Source organism: Lactuca serriola, chromosome 7 (assembly GCF_051521515.1).
Source record: "Lactuca serriola cultivar US96UC23 chromosome 7, Lser_US96UC23_V15, whole genome shotgun sequence".
In the NCBI taxonomy this organism is placed as follows: Eukaryota; Viridiplantae; Streptophyta; class Magnoliopsida; order Asterales; family Asteraceae; genus Lactuca; species Lactuca serriola.
In genome coordinates this window covers 95,484,519-95,504,734 of record NC_136414.1, presented here as the reverse complement: position 1 = coordinate 95,504,734, position 20,216 = coordinate 95,484,519, and positions in this window count along the sequence as shown.

Here is a 20,216-nt window from a genome sequence, read left to right as displayed (position 1 = left end):
ATGTTGCTGTGTAATCTTTATGTTAACAAGTCTTTTAATTTTTTAGGTGTATAATGCTTAATATGTGCATATAATCTATCAGTTTATAATATATTTGCTCTATAGTGTAAGAATTATTATTTTTAATATATTCAACTTTAAGTTATGTATTATTTATGTTAATATTTGAACTTATTTTCAATATGATTTTTATGTTGCTGTGTAATCTTTATGTTAACAAGTCTTTTAATTTTTTAGGTGTATAATGCTTAATATGTGCATATAATCTATCAGTTTATAATATATTTGCTCTATAGTGTAAGAATTATTATTTTTAATATATTCAACTTTAAGTTATGTATTATTTATGTTAATATTTGAACTTATTTTCAATATGATTTTTATGTTGCTGTGTAATCTTTATGTTAACAAGTCTTTTAATTTTTTAGGTGTATAATGCTTAATATGTGCATATAATCTATCAGTTTATAATATATTTGCTCTATAGTGTAAGAATTATTATTTTTAATATATTCAACTTTAAGTTATGTATTATTTATGTTAATATTTGAACTTATTTTCAATATGATTTTTATGTTGCTGTGTAATCTTTATGTTAACAAGTCTTTTAATTTTTTAGGTGTATAATGCTTAATATGTGCATATAATCTATCAGTTTATAATATATTTGCTCTATAGTGTAAGAATTATTATTTTTAATATATTCAACTTTAAGTTATGTATTATTTATGTTAGTATTTGAACTTATTTTCAATATGATTTTTATGTTGCTGTGTAATCTTTATGTTAACAAGTCTTTTAATTTTTTAGGTGTATAATGCTTAATATGTGCATATAATCTATCAGTTTATAATATATTTGCTCTATAGTGTAAGAATTATTATTTTTAATATATTCAACTTTAAGTTATGTTTTATTTATGTTAATATTTGAACTTATTTTCAATATGATTTTTATGTTGCTGTGTAATCTTTATGTTAACAAGTCTTTTAATTTTTTAGGTGTATAATGCTTAATATGTGCATATAATCTATCAGTTTATAATATATTTGCTCTATAGTGTAAGAATTATTATTTTTAATATATTCAACTTTAAGTTATGTATTATTTATGTTAATATTTGAACTTATTTTCAATATGATTTTTATGTTGCTGTGTAATCTTTATGTTAACAAGTCTTTTAATTTTTTAGGTGTATAATGCTTAATATGTGCATATAATCTATCAGTTTATAATATATTTGCTCTATAGTGTAAGAATTATTATTTTTAATATATTCAACTTTAAGTTATGTATTATTTATGTTAATATTTGAACTTATTTTCAATATGATTTTTATGTTGCTGTGTAATCTTTATGTTAACAAGTCTTTTAATTTTTTAGGTGTATAATGCTTAATATGTGCATATAATCTATCAGTTTATAATGTATTTGCTCTATAGTGTAAGAATTATTATTTTTAATATATTCAACTTTAAGTTATGTATTATTTATGTTAATATTTGAACTTATTTTCAATATGATTTTTATGTTGCTGTGTAATCTTTATGTTAACAAGTCTTTTAATTTTTTAGGTGTATAATGCTTAATATGTGCATATAATCTATCAGTTTATAATATATTTGCTCTATAGTGTAAGAATTATTATTTTTAATATATTCAACTTTAAGTTATGTATTATTTATGTTAATATTTGAACTTATTTTCAATATGATTTTTATGTTGCTGTGTAATCTTTATGTTAACAAGTCTTTTAATTTGTTAGGTGTATAATGCTTAATATGTGCATATAATCTATCAGTTTATAATATATTTGCTCTATAGTGTAAGAATTATTATTTTTAATATATTCAACTTTAAGTTATGTATTATTTATGTTAATATTTGAACTTATTTTCAATATGATTTTTATGTTGCTGTGTAATCTTTATGTTAACAAGTCTTTTAATTTTTTAGGTGTATAATGCTTAATATGTGCATATAATCTATCAGTTTATAATATATTTGCTCTATAGTGTAAGAATTATTATTTTTAATATATTCAACTTTAAGTTATGTATTATTTATGTTAATATTTGAAATTATTTTCAATATGATTTTTATGTTGCTGTGTAATCTTTATGTTAACAAGTCTTTTAATTTTTTAGGTGTATAATGCTTAATATGTGCATATAATCTATCAGTTTATAATATATTTGCTCTATAGTGTAAGAATTATTATTTTTAATATATTCAACTTTAAGTTATGTATTATTTATGTTAATATTTGAACTTATTTTCAATATGATTTTTATGTTGTTAACAAGTCTTTTAATTTTTTAGGTGTATAATGCTTAATATGTGCATATAATCTATCAGTTTATAATATATTTGCTCTATAGTGTAAGAATTATTATTTTTAATATATTCAACTTTAAGTTATGTTTTATTTATGTTAATATTTGAACTTATTTTCAATATGATTTTTATGTTGCTATGTAATCTTAATGTTAACAAGTCTTTTAATTTTTTAGGTGTATAATGCTTAATATGTGCATATAATCTATCAGTTTATAATATATTTGCTCTATAGTGTAAGAATTATTATTTTTAATATATTCAACTTTAAGTTATGTATTATTTATGTTAATATTTGAACTTATTTTCAATATGATTTTTATGTTGTTGTGTAATCTTTATGTTAACAAGTCTTTTAATTTTTTAGGTCTATAATGCTTAATATGTGCATATAATCTATCAGTTTATAATATATTTGCTCTATAGTGTAAGAATTATTATTTTTAATATATTCAACTTTAAGTTATGTATTATTTATCTTAATATTTGAACTTATTTTCAATATGATTTTTATGTTGCTGTGTAATCTTTATGTTAACAAGTCTTTTAATTTTTTAGGTGTATAATGCTTAATATGTGCATATAATCTATCAGTTTATAATATATTTGCTCTATAGTGTAAGAATTATTATTTTTAATATATTCAACTTTAAGTTATGTATTATTTATGTTAATATTTTAACTTATTTTCAATATGATTTTTATGTTGCTGTGTAATCTTTATGTTAACAAGTCTTTTAATTTTTTAGGTGTATAATGCTTAATATGTGCATATAATCTATCAGTTTATAATATATTTGCTCTATAGTGTAAGAATTATTATTTTTAATATATTCAACTTTAAGTTATGTATTATTTATGTTAATATTTGAACTTATTTTCAATATGATTTTTATGTTGCTGTGTAATCTTTATGTTAACAAGTCTTTTAATTTTTTAGGTGTATAATGCTTAATATGTGCATATAATCTATCAGTTTATAATATATTTGCTCTATAGTATAAGAATTATTATTTTTAATATATTCAACTTTAAGTTATGTATTATTTATGTTAATATTTGAACTTATTTTCAATATGATTTTTATGTTGCTGTGTAATCTTTATGTTAACAAGTCTTTTAATTTTTTAGGTGTATAATGCTTAATATGTGCATATAATCTATCAGTTTATAATATATTTGCTCTATAGTGTAAGAATTATTATTTTTAATATATTCAACTTTAAGTTATGTATTATTTATGTTAATATTTGAACTTATTTTCAATATGATTTTTATGTTGCTGTGTAATCTTTATGTTAACAAGTCTTTTAATTTTTTAGGTGTATAATGCTTAATATGTGCATATAATCTATCAGTTTATAATATATTTGCTCTATAGTGTAAGAATTATTATTTTTAATATATTCAACTTTAAGTTATGTATTATTTATGTTAATATTTGAACTTATTTTCAATATGATTTTTATGTTGCTGTGTAATCTTTATGTTAACAAGTCTTTTAATTTTTTAGGTGTATAATGCTTAATATGTGTATATAATCTATCAGTTTATAATATATTTGCTCTATAGTGTAAGAATTATTATTTTTAATATATTCAACTTTAAGTTATGTATTATTTATGTTAATATTTGAACTTATTTTCAATATGATTTTTATGTTGTTAACAAGTCTTTTAATTTTTTAGGTGTATAATGCTTAATATGTGCATATAATCTATCAGTTTATAATATATTTGCTCTCTAGTGTAAAAATTATTATTTTTAATATATTCAACTTTAAGTTATGTATTATTTATGTTAATATTTGAACTTATTTTCAATATGATTTTTATGTTGCTGTGTAATCTTTATGTTAACAAGTCTTTTAATTTTTTAGGTGTATAATGCTTAATATGTGCATATAATCTATCAGTTTATAATATATTTGCTCTATAGTGTAAGAATTATTATTTTTAATATATTCAACTTTAAGTTATGTATTATTTATGTTAATATTTGAACTTATTTTCAATATGATTTTTATGTTGTTAACAAGTCTTTTAATTTTTTAGGTGTATAATGCTTAATATGTGCATATAATCTATCAGTTTATAATATATTTGCTCTCTAGTGTAAAAATTATTATTTTTAATATATTCAACTTTAAGTTATGTATTATTTATGTTAATATTTGAACTTATTTTCAATATGATTTTTATGTTGCTGTGTAATCTTTATGTTAACAAGTCTTTTAATTTTTTAGGTGTATAATGCTTAATATGTGCGTATAATCTATCAGTTTATAATATATTTGCTCTATAGTGTAAAAATTATTATTTTTAATATATTCAACTTTAAGTTATGTATTATTTATGTTAATATTTTAACTTATTTTCAATATGATTTTTATGTTGCTGTGTAATCTTTATGTTAACAAGTCTTTTAATTTTTTAGGTGTATAATGCTTAATATGTGCATATAATCTATCAGTTTATAATATATTTGCTCTATAGTGTAAGAATTATTATTTTTAATATATTCAACTTTAAGTTATGTATTATTTATGTTAATATTTGAACTTATTTTCAATATGATTTTTATGTTGCTGTGTAATCTTTATGTTAACAAGTCTTTTAATTTTTTAGGTGTATAATGCTTAATATGTGCATATAATCTATCAGTTTATAATATATTTGCTCTATAGTGTAAGAATTATTATTTTTAATATATTCAACTTTAAGTTATGTATTATTTATGTTAATATTTGAACTTATTTTCAATATGATTTTTATGTTGCTGTGTAATCTTTATGTTAACAAGTCTTTTAATTTTTTAGGTGTATAATGCTTAATATGTGCATATAATCTATCAGTTTATAATATATTTGCTCTATAGTGTAAGAATTATTATTTTTAATATATTCAACTTTAAGTTATGTATTATTTATGTTAATATTTGAACTTATTTTCAATATGATTTTTATGTTGCTGTGTAATCTTTATGTTAACAAGTCTTTTAATTTTTTAGGTGTATAATGCTTAATATGTGCATATAATCTATCAGTTTATAATATATTTGCTCTATAGTGTAAGAATTATTATTTTTAATATATTCAACTTTAAGTTATGTATTATTTATGTTAATATTTGAACTTATTTTCAATATGATTTTTATGTTGCTGTGTAATCTTTATGTTAACAAGTCTTTTAATTTTTTAGGTGTATAATGCTTAATATGTGCATATAATCTATCAGTTTATAATATATTTGCTCTATAGTGTAAGAATTATTATTTTTAATATATTCAACTTTAAGTTATGTATTATTTATGTTAATATTTGAACTTATTTTCAATATGATTTTTATGTTGCTGTGTAATCTTTATGTTAACAAGTCTTTTAATTTTTTAGGTGTATAATGCTTAATATGTGCATATAATCTATCAGTTTATAATATATTTGCTCTATAGTGTAAGAATTATTATTTTTAATATATTCAACTTTAAGTTATGTATTATTTATGTTAATATTTGAACTTATTTTCAATATGATTTTTATGTTGCTGTGTAATCTTTATGTTAACAAGTCTTTTAATTTTTTAGGTGTATAATGCTTAATATGTGCATATAATCTATCAGTTTATAATATATTTGCTCTATAGTGTAAGAATTATTATTTTTAATATATTCAACTTTAAGTTATGTATTATTTATGTTAATATTTGAACTTATTTTCAATATGATTTTTATGTTGCTGTGTAATCTTTATGTTAACAAGTCTTTTAATTTTTTAGGTGTATAATGCTTAATATGTGCATATAATCTATCAGTTTATAATATATTTGCTCTATAGTGTAAGAATTATTATTTTTAATATATTCAACTTTAAGTTATGTATTATTTATGTTAATATTTGAACTTATTTTCAATATGATTTTTATGTTGCTGTGTAATCTTTATGTTAACAAGTCTTTTAATTTTTTAGGTGTATAATGCTTAATATGTGCATATAATCTATCAGTTTATAATATATTTGCTCTATAGTGTAAGAATTATTATTTTTAATATATTCAACTTTAAGTTATGTATTATTTATGTTAATATTTGAACTTATTTTCAATATGATTTTTATGTTGCTGTGTAATCTTTATGTTAACAAGTCTTTTAATTTTTTAGGTGTATAATGCTTAATATGTGCATATAATCTATCAGTTTATAATATATTTGCTCTATAGTGTAAGAATTATTATTTTTAATATACTCAACTTTAAGTTATGTATTATTTATGTTAATATTTTAACTTATTTTCAATATGATTTTTATGTTGCTGTGTAATCTTTATGTTAACAAGTCTTTTAATTTTTTAGGTGTATAATGCTTAATATGTGCATATAATCTATCAGTTTATAATATATTTGCTCTATAGTGTAAGAATTATTATTTTTAATATATTCAACTTTAAGTTATGTATTATTTATGTTAATATTTGAACTTATTTTCAATATGATTTTTATGTTGCTGTGTAATCTTTATGTTAACAAGTCTTTTAATTTTTTAGGTGTATAATGCTTAATATGTGCATATAATCTATCAGTTTATAATATATTTGCTCTATAGTGTAAGAATTATTATTTTTAATATATTCAACTTTAAGTTATGTATTATTTATGTTAATATTTGAACTTATTTTCAATATGATTTCTATGTTGCTGTGTAATCTTTATGTTAACAAGTCTTTTAATTTTTTAGGTGTATAATGCTTAATATGTGCATATAATCTATCAGTTTATAATATATTTGCTCTATAGTGTAAGAATTATTATTTTTAATATATTCAACTTTAAGTTATGTATTATTTATGTTAATATTTGAACTTATTTTCAATATGATTTTTATGTTGCTGTGTAATCTTTATGTTAACAAGTCTTTTAATTTTTTAGGTGTATAATGCTTAATATGTGCATATAATCTATCAGTTTATAATATATTTGCTCTATAGTGTAAGAATTATTATTTTTAATATATTCAACTTTAAGTTATGTATTATTTATGTTAATATTTGAACTTATTTTCAATATGATTTTTATGTTGCTGTGTAATCTTTATGTTAACAAGTCTTTTAATTTTTTAGGTGTATAATGCTTAATATGTGCATATAATCTATCAGTTTATAATATATTTGCTCTATAGTGTAAGAATTATTATTTTTAATATATTCAACTTTAAGTTATGTATTATTTATGTTAATATTTGAACTTATTTTCAATATGATTTCTATGTTGCTGTGTAATCTTTATGTTAACAAGTCTTTTAATTTTTTAGGTGTATAATGCTTAATATGTGCATATAATCTATCAGTTTATAATATATTTGCTCTATAGTGTAAGAATTATTATTTTTAATATATTCAACTTTAAGTTATGTATTATTTATGTTAATATTTGAACTTATTTTCAATATGATTTTTATGTTGCTGTGTAATCTTTATGTTAACAAGTCTTTTAATTTTTTAGGTGTATAGTGCTTAATATGTGCATATAATCTATCAGTTTATAATATATTTGCTCTATAGTGTAAGAATTATTATTTTTAATATATTCAACTTTAAGTTATGTATTATTTATGTTAATATTTGAACTTATTTTCAATATGATTTTTATGTTGCTGTGTAATCTTTATGTTAACAAGTCTTTTAATTTTTTAGGTGTATAATGCTTAATATGTGCATATAATCTATCAGTTTATAATATATTTGCTCTATAGTGTAAAAATTATTATTTTTAATATATTCAACTTTAAGTTATGTATTATTTATGTTAATATTTGAACTTATTTTCAATATGATTTTTATGTTGCTGTGTAATCTTTATGTTAACAAGTCTTTTAATTTTTTAGGTGTATAATGCTTAATATGTGCATATAATCTATCAGTTTATAATATATTTACTCTATAGTGTAAGAATTATTATTTTTAATATATTCAACTTTAAGTTATGTATTATTTATGTTAATATTTGAACTTATTTTCAATATGATTTTTATGTTGCTGTGTAATCTTTATGTTAACAAGTCTTTTAATTTTTTAGGTGTATAATGCTTAATATGTGCATATAATCTATCAGTTTATAATATATTTGCTCTATAGTGTAAGAATTATTATTTTTAATATATTCAACTTTAAGTTATGTATTATTTATGTTAATATTTGAACTTATTTTCAATATGATTTTTATGTTGCTGTGTAATCTTTATGTTAACAAGTCTTTTAATTTTTTAGGTGTATAATGCTTAATATGTGCATATAATCTATCAGTTTATAATATATTTGCTCTATAGTGTAAGAATTATTATTTTTAATATATTCAACTTTAAGTTATGTATTATTTATGTTAATATTTGAACTTATTTTCAATATGATTTTTATGTTGCTGTGTAATCTTTATGTTAACAAGTCTTTTAATTTTTTAGGTGTATAATGCTTAATATGTGCATATAATCTATCAGTTTATAATATATTTGCTCTATAGTGTAAGAATTATTATTTTTAATATATTCAACTTTAAGTTATGTATTATTTATGTTAATATTTGAACTTATTTTCAATATGATTTTTATGTTGCTGTGTAATCTTTATGTTAACAAGTCTTTTAATTTTTTAGGTGTATAATGCTTAATATGTGCATATAATCTATCAGTTTATAATATATTTGCTCTATAGTGTAAGAATTATTATTTTTAATATATTCAACTTTAAGTTATGTATTATTTATGTTAATATTTGAACTTATTTTCAATATGATTTTTATGTTGCTGTGTAATCTTTATGTTAACAAGTCTTTTAATTTTTTAGGTGTATAATGCTTAATATGTGCATATAATCTATCAGTTTATAATATATTTGCTCTATAGTGTAAGAATTATTATTTTTAATATATTCAACTTTAAGTTATGTATTATTTATGTTAATATTTGAACTTATTTTCAATATGATTTTTATGTTGCTGTGTAATCTTTATGTTAACAAGTCTTTTAATTTTTTAGGTGTATAATGCTTAATATGTGCATATAATCTATCAGTTTATAATATATTTGCTCTATAGTGTAAGAATTATTATTTTTAATATATTCAACTTTAAGTTATGTATTATTTATGTTAGTATTTGAACTTATTTTCAATATGATTTTTATGTTGCTGTGTAATCTTTATGTTAACAAGTCTTTTAATTTTTTAGGTGTATAATGCTTAATATGTGCATATAATCTATCACTTTATAATATATTTGCTCTATAGTGTAAGAATTATTATTTTTAATATATTCAACTTTTAGTTATGTATTATTTATGTCAATATTTGAACTTATTTTCAATATGATTTTTATGTTGCTGTGTAATCTTTATGTTAACAAGTCTTTTAATTTTTTAGGTGTATAATGCTTAATATGTGCATATAATCTATCAGTTTATAATATATTTGCTCTATAGTGTAAGAATTATTATTTTTAATATATTCAACTTTAAGTTATGTATTATTTATGTTAATATTTGAACTTATTTTCAATATGATTTTTATGTTGCTGTGTAATCTTTATGTTAACAAGTCTTTTAATTTTTTAGGTGTATAATGCTTAATATGTGCATATAATCTATCAGTTTATAATATATTTGCTCTATAGTGTAAGAATTATTATTTTTAATATATTCAACTTTAAGTTATGTATTATTTATGTTAATATTTGAACTTATTTTCAATATGATTTTTATGTTGCTGTGTAATCTTTATGTTAACAAGTCTTTTAATTTTTTAGGTGTATGATGCTTAATATGTGCATATAATCTATCAGTTTATAATATATTTGCTCTATAGTGTAAGAATTATTATTTTTAATATATTCAACTTTAAGTTATGTATTATTTATGTTAATATTTGAACTTATTTTCAATATGATTTTTATGTTGCTGTGTAATCTGTATGTTAACAAGTCTTTTAATTTTTTAGGTGTATAATGCTTAATATGTGCATATAATCTATCAGTTTATAATATATTTGCTCTATAGTGTAAGAATTATTATTTTTAATATATTCAACTTTAAGTTATGTATTATTTATGTTAATATTTGAACTTATTTTCAATATGATTTTTATGTTGCTGTGTAATCTTTATGTTAACAAGTCTTTTAATTTTTTAGGTGTATTGTGCTTAATATGTGCATATAATCTATCAGTTTATAATATATTTGCTCTATAGTGTAAGAATTATTATTTTTAATATATTCAACTTTAAGTTATGTATTATTTATGTTAATATTTGAACTTATTTTCAATATGATTTTTATGTTGCTGTGTAATCTTTATGTTAACAAGTCTTTTAATTTTTTAGGTGTATAATGCTTAATATGTGCATATAATCTATCAGTTTATAATATATTTGCTCTATAGTGTAAGAATTATTATTTTTAATATATTCAACTTTAAGTTATGTATTATTTATGTTAATATTTGAACTTATTTTCAATATGATTTTTATGTTGTTAACAAGTCTTTTAATTTTTTAGGTGTATAATGCTTAATATGTGCATATAATCTATCAGTTTATAATATATTTGCTCTCTAGTGTAAAAATTATTATTTTTAATATATTCAACTTTAAGTTATGTATTATTTATGTTAATATTTGAACTTATTTTCAATATGATTTTTATGTTGCTGTGTAATCTTTATGTTAACAAGTCTTCTAATTTTTTAGGTGTATAATGCTTAATATGTGCGTATAATCTATCAGTTTATAATATATTTGCTCTATAGTGTAAGAATTATTATTTTTAATATATTCAACTTTAAGTTATGTATTATTTATGTTAATATTTGAACTTATTTTCAATATGATTTTTATGTTGCTGTGTAATCTTTATGTTAACAAGTCTTTAAATTTTTTAGGTGTATAATGCTTAATATGTGCATATAATCTATCAAATTATAATATATTTGCTCTATAGTGTAAGAATTATTATTTTTAATATATTCAACTTTAAGTTATGTATTATTTATGTTAATATTTGAACTTATTTTCAATATGATTTTTATGTTGCTGTGTAATCTTTATGTTAACAAGACTTTTAATTTTTTAGGTATATAATGCTTAATATGTGCATATAATCTATCAGTTTATAATATATTTGCTCTATAGTGTAAGAATTATTATTTTTAATATATTCAACTTTAAGTTATGTATTATTTATGTTAATATTTGAACTTATTTTCAATATGATTTTTATGTTGCTGTGTAATCTTTATGTTAACAAGACTTTTAATTTTTTAGGTGTATAATGCTTAATATGTGCATATAATCTATCAGTTTATAATATATTTGCTCTATAGTGTAAGAATTATTATTTTTAATATATTCAACTTTAAGTTATGTATTATTTATGTTAATATTTGAACTTATTTTCAATATGATTTTTATGTTGCTGTGTAATCTTTATGTTAACAAGTCTTTTAATTTTTTAGGTGTATAATGCTAAATATGTGCATATAATCTATCAGTTTATAATATATTTGCTCTATAGTGTAAGAATTATTATTTTTAATATAATCAACTTTAAGTTATGTATTATTTATGTTAATATTTGAACTTATTTTCAATATGATTTTTATGTTGCTGTGTAATCTTTATGTTAACAAGTCTTTTAATTTTTTAGGTGTATAATGCTTAATATGTGCATATAATCTATCAGTTTATAATATATTTGCTCTATAGTGTAAGAATTATTATTTTTAATATATTCAAATTTAAGTTATGTATTATTTATGTTAATATTTGAACTTATTTTCAATATGATTTTTATGTTGCTGTGTAATCTTTATGTTAACAAGTCTTTTAATTTTTTAGGTGTATAATGCTTAATATGTGCATATAATCTATCAGTTTATAATATATTTGCTCTATAGTGTAAGAATTATTATTTTTAATATATTCAACTTTAAGTTATGTATTATTTATGTTAATATTTGAACTTATTTTCAATATGATTTTTATGTTGCTGTGTAATCTTTATGTTAACAAGTCTTTTAATTTTTTAGGTGTATAATGCTTAATATGTGCATATAATCTATCAGTTTATAATATATTTGCTCTATAGTGTAAGAATTATTATTTTTAATATATTCAACTTTAAGTTATGTCTTATTTATGTTAATATTTGAACTTATTTTCAATATGATTTTTATGTTGCTGTGTAATCTTTATGTTAACAAGTCTTTTAATTTTTTAGGTGTATAATGCTTAATATGTGCATATAATCTATCAGTTTATAATATATTTGCTCTATAGTGTAAGAATTATTATTTTTAATATATTCAACTTTAAGTTATGTATTATTTATGTTAATATTTGAACTTATTTTCAATATGATTTTTATGTTGCTGTGTAATCTTTATGTTAACAAGTCTTTTAATTTTTTAGGTGTTAATGCTTAATATGTGCATTTAATCTATCAGTTTATAATATATTTGCTCTATAGTGTAAGAATTATTATTTTTAATATATTCAACTTTAAGTTATGTATTATTTATGTTAATATTTGAACTTATTTTCAATATGATTTTTATGTTGCTGTGTAATCTTTATGTTAACAAGTCTTTTAATTTTTTAGGTGTATAATGCTTAATATGTGCATATAATCTATTAGTTTATAATATAGTTGCTCTATAGTGTAAGAATTATTATTTTTAATATATTCAACTTTAAGTTATGTATTATTTATGTTAATATTTGAACTTATTTTCAATATGATTTTTATGTTGCTGTGTAATCTTTATGTTAACAAGTCTTTTAATTTTTTAGGTGTATAATGCTTAATATGTGCATTTAATCTATCAGTTTATAATATATTTGCTCTATAGTGTAAGAATTATTATTTTTAATATATTCAACTTTAAGTTATGTATTATTTATGTTAATATTTGAACTTATTTTCAATATGATTTTTATGTTGCTGTGTAATCTTTATGTTAAGAAGTCTTTTAATTTTTTAGGTGTATAATGCTTAATATGTGCATATAATCTATCAGTTTATAATATATTTGCTCTATAGTGTAAGAATTATTATTTTTAATATATTCAACTTTAAGTTATGTATTAGTTATGTTAATATTTGAACTTATTTTCAATATGATTTTTATGTTGCTGTGTAATCTTTATGTTAACAAGTCTTTTAATTTTTTAGGTGTATAATGCTTAATATGTGCATATAATCTATCAGTTTATAATATATTTGCTCTATAGTGTAAGAATTATTATTTTTAATATATTCAACTTTAAGTTATGTATTATTTATGTTAATATTTGAACTTATTTTCAATATGATTTTTATGTTGCTGTGTAATCTTTATGTTAACAAGTCTTTTAATTTTTTAGGTGTATAATGCTTAATATGTGCATATAATCTATCAGTTTATAATATATTTGCTCTATAGTGTAAGAATTATTATTTTTAATATATTCAACTTTAAGTTATGTATTATTTATGTTAATATTTGAACTTATTTTCAATATGATTTTTATGTTGCTGTGTAATCTTTATGTTAACAAGTCTTTTAATTTTTTAGGTGTTAATGCTTAATATGTGCATTTAATCTATCAGTTTATAATATATTTGCTCTATAGTGTAAGAATTATTATTTTTAATATATTCAACTTTAAGTTATGTATTATTTATGTTAATATTTGAACTTATTTTCAATATGATTTTTATGTTGCTGTGTAATCTTTATGTTAACAAGTCTTTTAATTTTTTAGGTGTATAATGCTTAATATGTGCATATAATCTATTAGTTTATAATATATTTGCTCTATAGTGTAAGAATTATTATTTTTAATATATTCAACTTTAAGTTATGTATTATTTATGTTAATATTTGAACTTATTTTCAATATGATTTTTCTGTTGCTGTGTAATCTTTATGTTAACAAGTCTTTTAATTTTTTAGGTGTATAATGCTTAATATGTGCATTTAATCTATCAGTTTATAATATATTTGCTCTATAGTGTAAGAATTATTATTTTTAATATATTCAACTTTAAGTTATGTATTATTTATGTTAATATTTGAACTTATTTTCAATATGATTTTTATGTTGCTGTGTAATCTTTATGTTAACAAGTCTTTTAATTTTTTAGGTGTATAATGCTTAATATGTGCATATAATCTATTAGTTTATAATATATTTGCTCTATAGTGTAAGAATTATTATTTTTAATATATTCAACTTTAAGTTATGTATTATTTATGTTAATATTTGAACTTATTTTCAATATGATTTTTATGTTGCTGTGTAATCTTTATGTTAACAAGTCTTTTAATTTTTTAGGTGTATAATGCTTAATATATGCATATAATCTATCAGTTTATAATATATTTTCTCTATAGTGTAAGAATTATTATTTTTAATATATTCAACTTTAAGTTATGTATTATTTATGTTAATATTTGAACTTATTTTCAATAGGATTTTTATGTTGCTGTGTAATCTTTATGTTAACAAGTCTTTTAATTTTTTAGGTGTATAATGCTTAATATGTGCATATAATCTATCAGTTTATAATATATTTGCTCTATAGTGTAAGAATTGTTTTTTTTAATATATTCTACTTTAAGTTATGTATTATTTATGTTAATATTTGAACTTATTTTCAATATGATTTTTATGTTGCTGTGTAATCTTTATGTTAACAAGTCTTTTAATTTTTTAGGTGTATAATGCTTAATATGTGCATATAATCTATCAGTTTATAATATATTTGCTCTATAGTGTAAGAATTATTATTTTTAATATATTCAACTTTAAGTTATGTATTATTTATGTTAATATTTGAACTTATTTTCAATATGATTTTTATGTTGTTAACAAGTCTTTTAATTTTTTAGGTGTATAATGCTTAATATGTGCATATAATCTATCAATTTATAATATATTTGCTCTCTAGTGTGAAAATTATTATTTTTAATATATTCAACTTTAAGTTATGTATTATTTATGTTAATATTTGAACTTATTTTCAATATGATTTTTATGTTGCTGTGTAATCTTTATGTTAACAAGTCTTCTAATTTTTTAGGTGTATAATGCTTAATATGTGCATATAATCTATCAGTTTATAATATATTTGCTCTATAGTGTAAGAATTATTATTTTTAATATATTCAACTTTAAGTTATGTATTATTTATGTTAATATTTGAACTTATTTTCAATATGATTTTTATGTTGCTGTGTAATCTTTATGTTAACAAGTCTTTTAATTTTTTAGGTGTATAATGCTTAATATGTGCATATAATCTATCAGTTTATAATATATTTGCTCTATAGTGTAAGAATTATTATTTTTAATATATTCAACTTTAAGTTATGTATTATTTATGTTAATATTTGAACTTATTTTCAATATGATTTTTATGTTGCTGTGTAATCTTTATGTTAACAAGTCTTTTAATTTTTTAGGTGTATAATGCTTAATATGTGCATATAATCTATCAGTTTATAATATATTTGCTCTATAGTGTAAGAATTATTATTTTTAATATATTCAACTTTAAGTTATGTATTATTTATGTTAATATTTGAACTTATTTTCAATATGATTTTTATGTTGCTGTGTAATCTTTATGTTAACAAGTCTTTTAATTTTTTAGGTGTATAATGCTTAATATGTGCATTTAATCTATCAGTTTATAATATATTTGCTCTATAGTGTAAGAATTATTATTTTTAATATATTCAACTTTAAGTTATGTATTATTTATGTTAATATTTGAACTTATTTTCAATATGATTTTTATGTTGCTGTGTAATCTTTATGTTAACAAGTCTTTTAATTTTTTAGGTGTATAATGCTTAATATGTGCATATAATCTATTAGTTTATAATATATTTGCTCTATAGTGTAAGAATTATTATTTTTAATATATTCAACTTTAAGTTATGTATTATTTATGTTAATATTTGAACTTATTTTCAATATGATTTTTATGTTGCTGTGTAATCTTTATGTTAACAAGTCTTTTAATTTTTTAGGTGTATAATGCTTAATATGTGCATTTAATCTATCAGTTTATAATATATTTGCTCTATAGTGTAAGAATTATTATTTTTAATATATTCAACTTTAATTTATGTATTATTTATGTTAATATTTGAACTTATTTTCAATATGATTTTTATGTTGCTGTGTAATCTTTATGTTAACAAGTCTTTTAATTTTTTAGGTGTATAATGCTTAATATGTGCATATAATCTATTAGTTTATAATATATTTGCTCTATAGTGTAAGAATTATTATTTTTAATATATTCAACTTTAAGTTATGTATTATTTATGTTAATATTTGAACTTATTTTCAATATGATTTTTATGTTGCTGTGTAATCTTTATGTTAACAAGTCTTTTAATTTTTTAGGTGTATAATGCTTAATATATGCATATAATCTATCAGTTTATAATATATTTTCTCTATAGTGTAAGAATTATTATTTTTAATATATTCAACTTTAAGTTATGTATTATTTATGTTAATATTTGAACTTATTTTCAATATGATTTTTATGTTGCTGTGTAATCTTTATGTTAACAAGTCTTTTAATTTTTTAGGTGTATAATGCTTAATATGTGCATATAATCTATCAGTTTATAATATATTTGCTCTATAGTGTAAGAATTATTTTTTTTAATATATTCTACTTTAAGTTATGTATTATTTATGTTAATATTTGAACTTATTTTCAATATGATTTTTATGTTGCTGTGTAATCTTTATGTTAACAAGTCTTTTAATTTTTTAGGTGTATAATGCTTAATATGTGCATATAATCTATCAGTTTATAATATATTTGCTCTATAGTGTAAGAATTATTATTTTTAATATATTCAACTTTAAGTTATGTATTATTTATGTTAATATTTGAACTTATTTTCAATATGATTTTTATGTTGTTAACAAGTCTTTTAATTTTTTAGGTGTATAATGCTTAATATGTGCATATAATCTATCAATTTATAATATATTTGCTCTCTAGTGTGAAAATTATTATTTTTAATATATTCAACTTTAAGTTATGTATTATTTATGTTAATATTTGAACTTATTTTCAATATGATTTTTATGTTGCTGTGTAATCTTTATGTTAACAAGTCTTCTAATTTTTTAGGTGTATAATGCTTAATATGTGCATATAATCTATCAGTTTATAATATATTTGCTCTGTAGTGTAAGAATTATTATTTTTAATATATTCAACTTTAAGTTATGTATTATTTATGTTAATATTTGAACTTATTTTCAATATGATTTTTATGTTGCTGTGTAATCTTTATGTTAACAAGTCTTTTAATTTTTTAGGTGTATAATGCTTAATATGTGCATATAATCTATCAGTTTATAATATATTTGCTCTATAGTGTAAGAATTATTATTTTTAATATATTCAACTTTAAGTTATGTATTATTTATGTTAATATTTGAACTTATTTTCAATATGATTTTTATGTTGCTGTGTAATCTTTATGTTAACAAGTCTTTTAATTTTTTAGGTGTATAATGCTTAATATGTGCATATAATCTATCAGTTTATAATATATTTGCTCTATAGTGTAAGAATTATTATTTTTAATATATTCAACTTTAAGTTATGTATTATTTATGTTAATATTTGAACTTATTTTCAATATGATTTTTATGTTGCTGTGTAATCTTTATGTTAACAAGTCTTTTAATTTTTTAGGTGTATAATGCTTAATATGTGCATATAATCTATCAGTTTATAATATATTTGCTCTATAGTGTAAGAATTATTATTTTTAATATATTCAACTTTAAGTTATGTATTATTTATGTTAATATTTGAACTTATTTTCAATATGATTTTTATGTTGCTGTGTAATCTTTATGTTAACAAGTCTTTTAATTTTTTAGGTGTATAATGCTTAATATGTGTATATAATCTATCAGTTTATAATATATTTGCTCTATAGTGTAAGAATTATTATTTTTAATATATTCAACTTTAAGTTATGTATTATTTATGTTAATATTTGAACTTATTTTCAATATGATTTTTATGTTGTTAACAAGTCTTTTAATTTTTTAGGTGTATAATGCTTAATATGTGCATATAATCTATCAGTTTATAATATATTTGCTCTCTAGTGTAAAAATTATTATTTTTAATATATTCAACTTTAAGTTATGTATTATTTATGTTAATATTTGAACTTATTTTCAATATGATTTTTATGTTGCTGTGTAATCTTTATGTTAACAAGTCTTTTAATTTTTTAGGTGTATAATGCTTAATATGTGCATATAATCTATCAGTTTATAATATATTTGCTCTATAGTGTAAGAATTATTATTTTTAATATATTCAACTTTAAGTTATGTATTATTTATGTTAATATTTGAACTTATTTTCAATATGATTTTTATGTTGCTGTGTAATCTTTATGTTAACAAGTCTTTTAATTTTTTAGGTGTATAATGCTTAATATGTGCATATAATCTATCAGTTTATAATATATTTGCTCTATACTGTAAGAATTATTATTTTTAATATATTCAACTTTAAGTTATGTATTATTTATGTTAATATTTGAACTTATTTTCAATATGATTTTTATGTTGCTGTGTAATCTTTATGTTAACAAGTCTTTTAATTTTTTAGGTGTATAATGCTTAATATGTGTATATAATCTATCAGTTTATAATATATTTGCTCTATAGTGTAAGAATTATTATTTTTAATATATTCAACTTTAAGTTATGTATTATTTATGTTAATATTTGAACTTATTTTCAATATGATTTTTATGTTGCTGTGTAATCTTTATGTTAACAAGTCTTTTAATTTTTTAGGTGTATAATGCTTAATATGTGCATATAATCTATCAGTTTATAATATATTTGCTCTATAGTGTAAGAATTATTATTTTTAATATATTCAACTTTAAGTTATGTATTATTTATGTTAATATTTGAACTTATTTTCAAGATGATTTTTATGTTGTTAACAAGTCTTTTAATTTTTTAGGTGTATAATGCTTAATATGTGCATATAATCTATCAGTTTATAATATATTTGCTCTATAGTGTAAGAATTATTATTTTTAATATATTCAACTTTAAGTTATGTATTATTTATGTTAATATTTGAACTTATTTTCAATATGATTTTTATGTTGCTATGTAATCTTTATGTTAACAAGTCTTTTAATTTTTTAGGTGTATAATGCTTAATATGTGCATATAATCTATCAGTTTATAATATATTTGCTCTATAGTGTAAGAATTATTATTTTTAATATATTCAACTTTAAGTTATGTATTATTTATGTTAATATTTGAACTTATTTTCAATATGATTTTTATGTTGCTGTGTAATCTTTATGTTAACAAGTCTTTTAATTTTTTAGGTGTATAATGCTTAATATGTCCATATAATCTATCAGTTTATAATATATTTTCTCTATAGTGTAAGAATTATTATTTTTAATATATTCAACTTTAAGTTATGTATTATTTATGTTAATATTTGAACTTATTTTCAATATGATTTTTATGTTGCTGTGTAATCTTTATGTTAACAAGTCTTTTAATTTTTTAGGTGTATAATGCTTAATATGTGTATATAATCTATCAGTTTATAATATATTTGCTCTATAGTGTAAGAATTATTATTTTTAATATATTCAACTTTAAGTTATGTATTATTTATGTTAATATTTGAACTTATTTTCAATATGATTTTTATGTTGCTGTGTAATCTTTATGTTAACAAGTCTTTTAATTTTTTAGGTGTATAATGCTTAATATGTGCATATAATCTATCAGTTTATAATATATTTGCTC